The following is a 12,479-nucleotide window of genomic DNA, read 5'->3' as shown; positions in this document are numbered from 1 at the left end:
GAAAGGTGTGGGGGTGGGGGAGACACAATCTGAGCGGATTTGGGAATAATCTCATTATTCTACGCGACTTCTCCCAATCTGCTGAGTCAGGTGGAGGCAGCAGCTGTGGTCACAGCTTACTACAGGTGCCCCTCAGTGAAAGCGAACACCTGAGCGCCCTCACTGTGAGGAGTTTTCCCTGAGCCACTTTGCTCTGCAGCATTTACAACTTTGTTGCCCATGGCAGTCCGATAAGAATGCCCCATAATTTCTACATCTCACCCAGATTACAGGGGGTACTGCGCTCCCTTTAAAAACATGCCCGTTCAGTTCTTAGCGGGTTTGAAAGCTGGGAGTTTTGAGGTTGAAGTATCATTTTTGTTCTGCACTGCGAGATACCTTTTGGCTTACTGTCTACGACACCATCCAGAATGAAAGTAACAAAGGAAGAACTTGCATTTGTGTAATGCCTTACACAAACTCAGGCTGAAGTGTTCTAATGAGGGGGAGCAGAGCAGTCACCTTGCACTCACAACAGTGACTACATTTCAGAAGTGCCTCATTGGCTGTGAAAATGTTCTGGGGTGTCCAGAGTTGTGAAACGCACTATGTAGAGATAAAGTCGCCATCGTCATACAGCACGGACTCAGACCCTTCAGTCCAAATCATTCATGGTGACCAGATATCCTAGATTAATCTAATCCCATTTGCCAGCAACTGGCCCATACCCCTCTTTAACCCCTTCCATTTCATATACCTATCCAGATGCTTTTTAAATGTTGTAATTGTACCAGCCTCCACCATTTCCATACATGCACCATTCTCTGTGTGAAAAAGTTGCCCCTTAGGTCCCTTTTAAATCTTTCTCCGCTCACCTTAAACTTATGTCCTCTAGTTCTGGACTCCGCTACGCTAAAGAAAATACCATGTCTATTTATCCTATCCCTTCATGATTTTATAAACCTCTATAAGGTCACCCCTCAGCCTCCGATGCTCCAGAGAAAATAGTCCCAGCCTGTTCAGCCTCTCCCTGTAGTTCAAAACCTCCAACCCTGGTAACATTCTTGTAAATCTTTTCTGACATTTTTACGACTGCTGTCCCATTAAACAGTTGTGGAGGTGCCAGTGTTTGACTCGGGTGGACAAAGTTAAAATCACACAACACCAGGTTACAGCCCAACAGGTTTACTTGGAAATACTAGCTTTCGGAACATTGCTCCTTCACTATCTAGCTAACTGAACTAACTGGTCCCCAGCAGGCACTGTAGAACTGTAAGCTTTTTTTAAAAATTATACATAAAATTATACTTTTAGTTTTGACTATGGAGATGCAATTCTCCATAGTCAAAACTAAAGGTGACTGAATCTTCATCTTCCAGATTCTGAATTTAAGCTGTTCATTAAACCATTCATTAAACCTTCATAGCCGCATTTCCAATTCTTCGAGTTCTCCACTGCAGTCCGCCCACTCAGACCACAGTGTACTAGCTATACAGGCCAATGGTTAATTTGTGTTTTAATTACATCTCCTGGAAACTAACAAGATTGCTATCACTCTTCAAGGACCCAAGCATTTTTACTTTAATTGGTGTTTTGTGTGGGACGATGTCAAATGATTCCTGGAGATGTAAGTGCATGACAGAATCATGGTCTGGTTATAGCACAGGAGGTGGCCATTCAGCATTCCAACTGAGCATTACACCCATTGCTATTGCCCCATGTCGCTCCATAACCTTGCACATCCTTCCCTTACAGGTAACAATCCAATTACCTCCTGAAAGCCTCAATTAAACCTGCCACCACCACACTCTCAGGCAGTGCATTCCTGATGTTAATTGGGAGCAGAATAAGTCATAGGCTGTCATGTTGCTCCTGACCTGAGACCCCAAAGTGAGCTCAGCAACCCCACCCTAGTGCCCAGGCCCTGGTTATTGAACCCTGAGGTATCCTTCTGCCCCAGATCCAGATTTTAACTATTTGCAGAATGAAAATGTCGTTCCTGATGCCTCATTGACAGCTACCGTACATCCAACAACTGAAGAGATCTGACAGTCAGCTTCTCCCTTCCCTTCATTTCCTGTATCCCAGAACCATAGTGAGTGTTCCTGAATAACCTACATTACCAATGGAACCAAGCAGAGGCAGAGGCAGAGGCAATGGCCTAGTGGTGTTATCGCTAGGCTGTTAATCCAGAGACCCAAGTAATGACCTAGAGTTCAGATCCCACCACAACAGATAGTGCAATTTGACCTCAGTAAAATCTGGAATTATGTATCTAATGATGACTGTGAATCAATTGTTGGAAAACCCTATCTGGCTCATTAATATCCTTTAGGGGAGGAAACTGTCATTCTTACCTGGTCTGGCCTACCTGTGACTCCAGACCCACAGTAATAAGGTTGACACTCAACTGCCCCCTGGGTAATTAAGGATGGGCAATAAATGCTGGTCTGGCCAGTGCTGCCCACATCCATGAACAAATGAAAAACAAATATATCATTTAGGAACTAAACGGACCTGTGTTTTCTTACAGAACTGAATGATCTCTTTCTCTCTCTCTCTCTTTGCAAATCCTTCCCTAAACCCCTCTGCTTTTCTTTAAACTAATTGCTCAAAAGCTACCTCTTTGATTAAGCTTGCCCCTTTCATATATCCTTATGAAAGATATATCCTTTTATAACCCTGAGATTCAATTCTCTAGGATTGCGCTCTGACAAAGCACCTTGGGGTGTTTTATTCATTTATAAGGCACAATGCAAATGTAGCTTATCCTCTAGAAAGGAGACCAATTGCCTCGCGCAATCAGCAAGCAGAACTAAACTTCTGACCCAACAAGAGGGCATGTCTCAGAGACAGTACAGTCAGCTCCATTGGTTGGATGGCTAGATTGTGAAGCAGGGTGATGCAACAAGTAGGAGTTCAATTTCCACCCTGGCTGAGGTTATTATGAAGGACGCTCCTTCTCAACCTCTCCCCTTGCCTGAGGAATGGTGGCCCTCAAGTTAAACCAATTCCAGTCATCTCTCACTAAGACAGCAGTTCCCCGCACCATGGTGACTTTACTTTCTACATCTTTCAATTTGATCTCCCCTCCCACTTTGGACCTGCCTCAAAACCTAACCCCGTTGAACCCTGACTCCTTACGCTCAGGCATGGGTAGAGAGAGTGGGTGTAGTCCATGGTAGCACTAAAAACCAGTGCCAGTTGGCAATAGTGGCATGTTGAATTTGAAAGTTGACTTCACTCCTTTGGCAGCATCAAATGCCAGGGCTAAAAAGATGCTGCCAAGGATATGGAAGCATTTACAGTACAGAAGGCATTTGGAGCCATTGAGTCCATACCAGCTCTCTGTGGAGCAATTCAGTCAGTCTCATTCCCCCTGTATCCCTGCAAGTGTAGCTCCCACAACTGCCCACCCAATTTCCTTTTGATATTTAGAGTTGGGTTTATCGTCACGTCTACTCAATTGCAGAAGTACAGTGAAAAGTTTACAATGTCGCCCATTACGACACCATCTTGGGTACAAAGTACCTAGGTACAAATCTTAGATACTAAATAGAGAAATAAAAAAAAGTTACATCACCTCACAGTGCTTCAAGGTACAAGTTAGAAAATAAGAAATCAGGTTAAGAGGAGAAACATTACAGTCAGATAAACAGATTATAGATAAACATTACATCACATGTGATCCGACTGAGCCATTGACCGCTCGCATCTGTCCCTGGATATTCTCCATCGCCAATTTCCTCATAAAGGAGATATTCCAGGTCATAAGCACTCATGTGGTTAAAAACATGTCCTTCTTGACATCCCTCTTTGCATCTCTTACCCCAAATCCTAAATCTGTGTCCCCATTATCCATTTACCAGCAACTTTGTCCATCTCATCACAATCTGTTGAATAACTCCCAACACTCAGGGTCACAATGATGGGAGAAAACACCTGGATGACATTTCCCCACCATTCAATATATTCATCTAAAAACACTGAGGCTTATTCAATGTTGAGCGTCACTGAGGGTGGCAAGGTGACTGCAAAAGAGTGTGTTTTAGGGAGCTGCAAATTGCTCTGTCTACTTCCCAATCACATCATGTACATGGCTAGTAACATGGGTAGGGGGAAGGAGAGAGAGAGAAAGAGAGAACGGGAGGAAAGTGCTGAAAACCTAGCCCCAAGAGGTTGCAGTTCAGCATGGGTAGCACGGTGGCTCAGTGGTTAGCACTGCTGCCTCACAGTGCCAGGGACCCCGGGTTCAATTCCAGCCTGGGGTGACTGTCTACGTGGAGTTTGCACATTCTCCCCGTATCTGCGTGGGTTTCCTCCGGGTGCTACAGTTTCCTCCCACAGTCACAGAGATGTGTAGGTTAGGTGAATTGGCCATGCTAAATTGCCCGTAGTGTTACGTGCATTAGACAGGGATAAATGTAGGGGAATGGGTCTAGGTGGTTGTTCTTCGGAGGGTCAGTGTGGACTTGTTGGGCTGAAGGGCCTGTTTCTGCATTGTAGGGAATCTAATCATCAAAATATATGCATCCTTTCCAAAGGACCTCATTGTTTATGACTGGTCAACAATACCTATTATAAATGCTGTGCCTTCCCACAACTGTGGCCATATTTTAACGGTATTTAATTTGACTGGGATGCACTTGAGGACATATCCTGCAGTGTTGAGAGGTGCTACATGAATGCACGTCTGTCTTGTCTTTTATGGGGCTGGAGAGGTGGGAGGACTGTGCAAGAACAGTCTCTTTTGTGGGTGGGGATGATGTTGTATGGAGAATAGCAGAATTGTAAATGGTTGGTTCCTTTTAGTGGGGGTGACAACTCCCACAAAGATATTTAAAGAACAACTGCAGAATTCTACCTGGCTGTAATTCAGAGAAAGCACTACAAAAACACTAAAACGTGAACCAGTGAAGAGGAAGAACTGGGAGGGACATTATCCCGATGCATTACTCGGGCGAATTTCTGAATGAGCATAGAAATGATAGTGTCTACCTCCCAGCGCATCTCGATGAGTAGCCCTCAGTATCTATTTTGGAAGCTTAGTGCTAATGGAATCCCTGCGCTGGGACCACTCACACTCTCTCACTCACTCTCTGTACTTTAAGCCACATTATCACAGTGTCTGAACGCTGTCACTAGCTCTGGATGGAACAGAAATACAGAAGCTAAGCTCATTTACCTGTCTGCCGCAGCTGTTGCTAGGCACCGAGAGATCCCTTAGCTGACACCGGAGGGATCCGGTGATCCATTCCGGGGACGGAGACCCTACTCTCTCTTAAGAGGGTTCTACACAGAGAGAGAGAGAGAAGAGAGAGAGAAGGGGTCGCTGGTTCAAGAGGAGGAGGGCTCGACTTAAACAGACATGGGAGGGTGAAGCTGGAGTAAGGACTGTACCATCTGAGAAGCTCTCTCTCTCTCTCTCTCTGACACAAGGCTGTCTTTACAAAAGAGCACCGCACACCACTCAAAAGAAGCAGAAACAACATTTCAGTCAAATTGCTGCTTATTCCAGCAGCTACTGGGGACCATTTTTCAAGCAGCAGAATGATGCGAGAATTGTTAACTCGCCTACAGCAGTTATTGCTAAACATTAGAAAAAGCTAAATATAGAATTCAGTGCAAGTGATGAACTCAGAGTCTTAAGGCTCTTGTGGTGTGGAGTAATGTCCATACCTCTAAGCTAGAAGGCCTAGGTTCAAGTCCTGCTTGCTCCAGAGTTGTGTCATAACATCCCTGACGGATGCAGTGGTAGTGTCCCTACCTCTGAATCAGAAGGCACAGGTTCGAGTCCTATCTACCCCAGTGATATGTTTTAACACATCAAAACATAGAGGTCTAACCCCATCACGTCTGTGCCAGGCAAAACCAAACGATTATCTATTCAAATCCCATTTTTCAGCTTTTGGTCCGAGCCTTGCATACTGAATAATTATTATCATCATTAAACATCTGACTTGGTTGATTAAAAATATCTATAAATGCATTAGAAACAGGTTAGCAAAAGTTCGACTGACGCCTGTGATAGGGAAGTCATTGATGGATCGGGTTTGTATCCATTGGAGTTTTGAGATAAGTGACATTATTGAAACATTCAATAAGGGGACTCGATGGGGAGGGTGCTCACAGAATGTTTCCCCTTGTGGAGGAGAATAGAACTTTTAAAAATAAAAAGTGCCTTGTTTAAGACGGAAATGAGCATTATTTTTCTCTGAGGGTTATAAGTTTTTGGAATTCTCTACCATGGAAGTAAAGCCATTGCATATTTTTAAGGCTGAGATAGTTAGATTCTTGACTAACAAGGGAATCAAAAGGTTTTTATCAGGAGTAGGTGGGAAGGTGGGGTTGAGGCATAATTGAATGAGCCGTGCTGTTGTTGAATAATGGAGCAGGTTTGAGGGGTTGAATGGCAATTGTTACCGACTTGTTTGTATGTATGACCATCTATAGACCTCTCCCTGAGTCAGGTGGTGGGAATGTTCAATTCTAGCTGCCTTGTAGGCTCTCTTCATGACCTTGCCTGTCTGTCAGAGCCCTTAAGAAGGGCACAGACAGCCTGTTGATAAACTGAAGGCCTATCATGCGATGTGACACCACAGAGATTAAGTCATATAGACATAATCTGATTTAATTTGATACAGTTCCTTTGCTTTTCGTGATATAGTTTTCCTCTTAAAAGGGGTCACTTTCCTTAGAGTATTTTCTAACTGAAATGATGAACTTGAAGAAACCCGCTCTAAATTTAATATATATATAAACATGCATACATCATTGGCTGGGCTGCCATTTATTGCCCATGTTTAAATACCCTCTGAGAAAGTGTTCATGATCTGTTTTCTTGAACTCCTGCAGTCCATGGTGTGAAGGTACACCTTCAGAGCTAATAAGGATGGAAAGGGAAATTTGGCAGTAGATGGAGGCAACTTCAGTCTGTGGGTTAGTGAGCTCGCCACTGAGCGTTCAATACCTCGATCAGGTCCTGCCCATGGAAATGGTGGCAAAATGTCTGGAGTCACGCTGAAGAGTTAATGGGGCAGTGTGCTAAGGAATTCATAGTGTTTTATGGAGCAGTAAATGAGAGGGGTCAGAGACCATTTTGATCTGACCTTATCAGAGTGACATATCTCCATTCACGAATAATTAGTGATGGAATAACATTGACAAGCGATTCATTGTGTAGGAGATAGGTTTGATGTTCAGTAAACATATCAGAAAGGACAGTAGAGGAGAGGGTACTATTGGGATTGCTGTCACTATACTCCCAAGGAATCAGCCAGAATCCTGTTGTGTGAGTACTTGAGTTTTAAAAGTGTTCACATTTAAGGATCTGTGTGTATGCAATATTATAATTCTGTTTGACAGATTGTTACACACCCAGAAGTCAGTTTGTTTGCCATGGTGTGCTTCATAACTTATAGGAAGTTTTGCTAACTTAAAGAATCTAATTCATAGAGTTAATTAATTAATTAATTGATCATTTGACAGTTATTGTGGGCATGATAGATTCTGCACCTTATCACTGTCTGATGTCCTGATGATGCACACAACAACCATTCGAATTTATGTAGCACCTCCAACATAGCCAAATGTGAGAAGGTGTTTCACAGGGATATAAATGGGGAGGGGAAAAACAAAACAGGAGAGATCAGGAAAGTGACCAAAAGCTTGCTCAAAAGATTGGGGTGTGAAAATCTTTAAGCAGGATTGAGAAGCTGAGAGGATTAATGGGACAATTCCAAAGCTCAGGGCCTGGACGAGGCTGAAAGCTTGGTGCCAATGCTGGAGCAAGAGAAGTATGCTACACAGAAGAGGCCACATTGAGAGATGAGCATAATTCGTGGATGTGATGGACAGATTTGGTCTTACCTATGATGACTCACTAGTCAACCATTCTGCATACAGTGTCTACTTAGGTTCACAAAGTGGTCACTCAGATGCATCATTAAAGAAATGTATGTTATTGCTTCAAGAAGAGACAGGGAATAAAAGGAGCAGGTATAGCAAGAAGTGCCTGGCCTCTTGTAGTTGTGAGAGAAAGTGGAGCTAAGGACAGAGGAATTGAAGGAAGCTATCAGAGGACAACAGGCAAGTTAACAACAACTTCTGACTGAGTCTTCTTTGACTTTAGATTTCATAAGAACAATACTAGCTCTCATGGGTCTGTGCTAGGTGCCCCAGTTAACAACTGTCTGTGTGGAGTTTGCACATTCTCCCTGTGTCTGCGTAGGTTTCCTCCAGGTGCTCCAGTTTCCTCCCACAATCCAAAGATGTACAGGTTAAGTGGATTGGCCATAGTGTTAAATTGCCCATAGTATTCGGTGCTTACTCAAGAGGGAAATGAGTTTGGGTGGGTTACTCTTCCGAGGGGTGGTGTGGACTTTGTTGGGCCGAAGGGCCTGTTTTCACACTGTCGGGAATCTAATCAGGTCCTGGGGGTTTATCCACCTTTGTGCATTTCAAGACATCCAGCACTTCCTCCTCTGTAATATGGACATCTGGAAGATATCTATGAAGATATAGAATTTAGGGAAATAGAATACCTTAGAACTCTGTGGGAAGCTAGGGAAGTGATTGCTGGGCCTCAAGCTGAGATATTTGTCTCACAAACTTGATTGAGTTTTTTGAAGAAGTAACAAAGAGAATTGTTGAGGGCAGAGTGGTGGATGTGATGTTTTTGGACTTCAGTAAGGCGTTTGACAAGGCTCCCCATGGGAGACTGATGAGCAAGGCTAGATCGCATGGAATACAGGGAGAACCAGCCATTTCGATACAGAACTGGCGCAAAGGTAGAAGACAGAGGGTGGTGGTTGAGGGTTGGTTTTCACACTGGAGGCCTGTGACCAGTGGAGTGCCACAAGGATCGGTGCGGGGTCCACTACTTTTCATCATTTATATAAATGATTTGGATGTGTACATAGGAGGTGTAGTTAGTAAGTTTGCAGATGACACCAAAATTGAAGGTGAAGTGGACGGTGAAGAAGTTTACCTCAGATTACAACGGGATCTTGATGAGATGGGCCAATGGGCTGAGGAATGGCAGATGGAGTTTAATGTGAGGTGCTGCATTTTGGAGAAGCAAAACTTAGCAGGACTTAATGGTAAGTTCCTAGGGAGTGTTGCTTAACAAAGAGACCTTGGAGTGCAGGTTCATAGCGCCCTGAAAGTAGAGTCGCAGGTAGATAGGATAGTGAAGAAGGTGTCTGGTATGCTTTCCTTTATTGGTCAGGGTATTGAGTATAGGAGTTGGGAGGTCACGTTGCGGTTGTACACAATGTTAGTTAGGCCACTTTTGGAATATTGCGTGCAGTTCTGGTTTCCTTCTTATGGGAAGGATGTTGTGAAACTTAAAAGGATTCAGAAACGATTAACTAGGATGTTGCCAGGGTTAGAGGATTTGAGCTATCAGGAGAGGCTGAAAAGGCTGGGGCTGTTTTCCCTGTGGAGGGTCTGAGGCTGAGGGGTGATGTTATGGATGTTTATAAAATCATGAAGGGCATAGATAGGATAAATAGACAAAGTCATTTCCCTGGGGTAGGGGAGTCCAGAACTAGAGAGCAAAGGTTTAGGGTGGGAGGGGAAAGATATGAAAGAGACCTAAGGGGCAACCTTTACATGTGAAGGGTGGTGCGTTATGGAATGAGTTGCCAGAGGAAGTGGTGGAGGCTGGTACAATTACAGCATTTAAAAGGCATCTGGATGGATATATGAATAGGAAGGGTTTGGAAGGATATGGGCCAAGTGCTGGCAAATGGAACTAGATTAGGTTAGGATATCTGGCCGGCATGGACAAGTTGGACCAAAGGATTCATTTCCGTGCTGTACATCTCTATGGCTCTATGACTCTAAGTCAGTTCTCAACATATCCAGTCAGTTGGTGAACGAGAAACAGCAAGTGACATCTCTCCGCCACATTTTCACAACGCTTGGCACTGGGTACTGAGAAATGGCATTCTCTGACAACGTGAGACACTCATCAGCACAGAATCCCCCCACCCCCCTACTCTCATAGCCTTGTAGGAATGTTACAATTCAAATACACTGCTGTCAGCAATGAGCAGTGCACTCACTGTCTCTTCCAGTGTGTGACTGAGAGGGAAGCACTAGTTGTGCCTTTGGTGGTAAGATTGTGGAGAACATGCAGACACAACATGTAACCAAAGCTGAGATTGACTCTCAAGGGCCAATCACCATTCAAGGATTGATGTTTGGTACAACATTTATCCGTGTGCTATTTTAGCAGGGAGAGAACTCACTGAATTTACTTCATTCTAACACCTTTGGTAAAAGAGCAGAAAGAAGAAGATTAGATTGCTTACAGTGCGGAAACAGGTCCTTCAACCCAACAAGTCCACGCTGACCCTCCAAAGAGCAACCCACCCAGACCCATTCCCCTACACCTAACGCTACAGGCAATTTAGCATGGCCAATTCACCCAACCTGCACATTTTTGGACTGTGGGAGGAAACTCACACAGATACAGGGAGAATGAGCAAACTCCACACAGACAGTTGCCTGAGGCAGGAATTGAACTCGGGTCTCTAGCACTGAGAGGCAGCAGTGCTAACCACTGTGCCACCGTGCCGCCCAGAAGAAGGGATTAAACCAATTGTCACAATTCCAAATCTCAACTGACGAGTGAATATGGTGGCTTAATGGGTTCAGTAAAACAGCTTTAGAAGGGGAAAGAAGTCTCCTACCTGGCCATGTTTAATCTGAGACTACCATCAATCTCCATCATTACCTCAGGAGTTCCAGTTAATTTATGAGAAATGGATTGTTACTTTTGCCAAGAAGCATGATTGCTGATCCAATGATCGACAGAACGTGCATTTATTAAAAAAAAACTTTACAAAGCTCTTCTGAATTGCAGTTTAATGGTGTCTTGGAAATCTTTGCACCATCAACTATTTAATCATTTGTTCAGCTGTTCGAATGAAAAATTCAGGTTTCTATTTTGATGTGAAATCATCTAGAGTGAAGGGGAATACTGCGTCAATGTTAGCTCCGAGTCCAGCGACCCTTCTTCAGACCAGAATGGTTACAACTCAAAACGTTAACTCTGATTTCTCTCAACAGATGCTGCCAGACCAGCTGAGCTTCTCCAGCAATTTCTGTATGTGTTTCAAATTTCCAGCAACCACAGTTCTTTGCGTTTTTACATCAGCATTAACATCTCTGTTTGGGTAAATATTCGTTACTTCCCCAGTGGAGTCTTGGTTTAAGGATTCATCTGAAAGAAGGCACCTCTGAGAGTGCAGCATTATCCCAGGAGGGACGTACTTCCTGAATAAGATATGTCTGACTTGACTCGGATAGAAGAAATCAAATGACCTGCTGGGGTCACAGTCTTTGAAAGTTTCTTGCTTCTGCCATTAAACATAACAATGCCCCAGAATACATTTGACACAAAGCTGGATACCAGAACAGCCATTCAGCCCCTCCAGTTTGTTTTGCCATTCAATAAGATCCTGGCTTATCTGTGACCGAGCTTCATTGACCTGCACATGAGCCAGTGCAGGGCTCAGGCACGCAATCTGGGCTGATATCTCAGTGGTTGCTATTCCTCAGTGGCAGGAAGCATTTTGCAATGTGGCTAAGAGGTTACTGCTGCTTTATTCACCACATGGAAGTTACATCTGACTGTATTCCTGCCAGCCTCTATGGAACCTTGATCTGAATCACCAACTGCAGTGAAGCAGGAGGGCAAAGGATAGAAAAGGAAAGACAATTCAATACTGAGCCACTGTTCTGGTTCTGGAGAGGCTCAGTCTCAAAGTCAAATGTCTATTTTGCTCTTACAGCATTGTTTAAGAGTAGTTTAGACAGACACATGAACAGGCAGGGAATAGGGGGATATGGATGATGTGCAAGGAGGTGGGATTAGTTTAGAATCGCATCATGGTTAGCACAGTAATGGTAGGTTGAAGGGCCTGTTCCTGTGTTGTATTGTTCTATGTCCTTGTGTGTCAGTTCTAGAACCCACACCTTTTGGGTGAGAAAGATGTGACTTCAAACATTTCTCACTGGCAAAATACAATGTTGCATTTCCTGCAGAAGGCTGATTTTCTGCTGCCAACTTGGATTTCCAATGTGCATTCACATTACAATCGTGCATTTCTGCATCCAGCCCCTTTGTCCCAATGCCTGGGAACTGATTCATAACGAGCAGCCTTTCAAAATTTCCACAGAGAGACAAGCTGTTTTTATATATATAAAGCTGTTTATGTTCTCTGTTTGTAATAAAGCAATTTGATTTATTTTATGAACATCATTTCATGTCAAATTGAAGGAAAGCGCCATTTTCCATTTCATTCCCCACAAGTGTCAAACACTCCAAGGTGAAGGAGAGCTTGTGTTTTATACCGTGTACTCCATGCCTCACTCTAATATACCCTGACAGCATTTTTATTTCTCTACATTGGATAGCAGCCTGAGTTCAGTGTTCCCATTTTCACCTCTGAGTCAGCCGATCAAGAGTTCATGATCCAATCCAGAGA

General features: G+C 43.8%; 1 protein-coding gene across 1 annotated transcript in view; it reads right to left on the bottom strand.

The window, feature by feature from the left end:
• The window catches only part of LOC122541903 (ras-GEF domain-containing family member 1A-like), a 213,266-nt gene extending 207,999 nt beyond the window's left edge, over positions 1-5,267 (bottom strand). The window contains exon 1 of the mRNA XM_043679087.1: positions 5,165-5,267. The gene's annotated coding sequence lies outside the window, so the exon portion shown is untranslated. The remainder of the gene's footprint in view (positions 1-5,164) is intronic.
• Between the last annotated feature and the right edge of the window lie 7,212 nt (positions 5,268-12,479).

The sequence above is a fragment of the Chiloscyllium plagiosum genome, chromosome 38, assembly GCF_004010195.1.
Source record: "Chiloscyllium plagiosum isolate BGI_BamShark_2017 chromosome 38, ASM401019v2, whole genome shotgun sequence".
NCBI lineage: Eukaryota > Metazoa > Chordata > Chondrichthyes > Orectolobiformes > Hemiscylliidae > Chiloscyllium > Chiloscyllium plagiosum.
The sequence above is the reverse complement of the archived record's forward strand: the minus strand, read 5'-3'. Positions and strand labels throughout refer to the sequence as shown.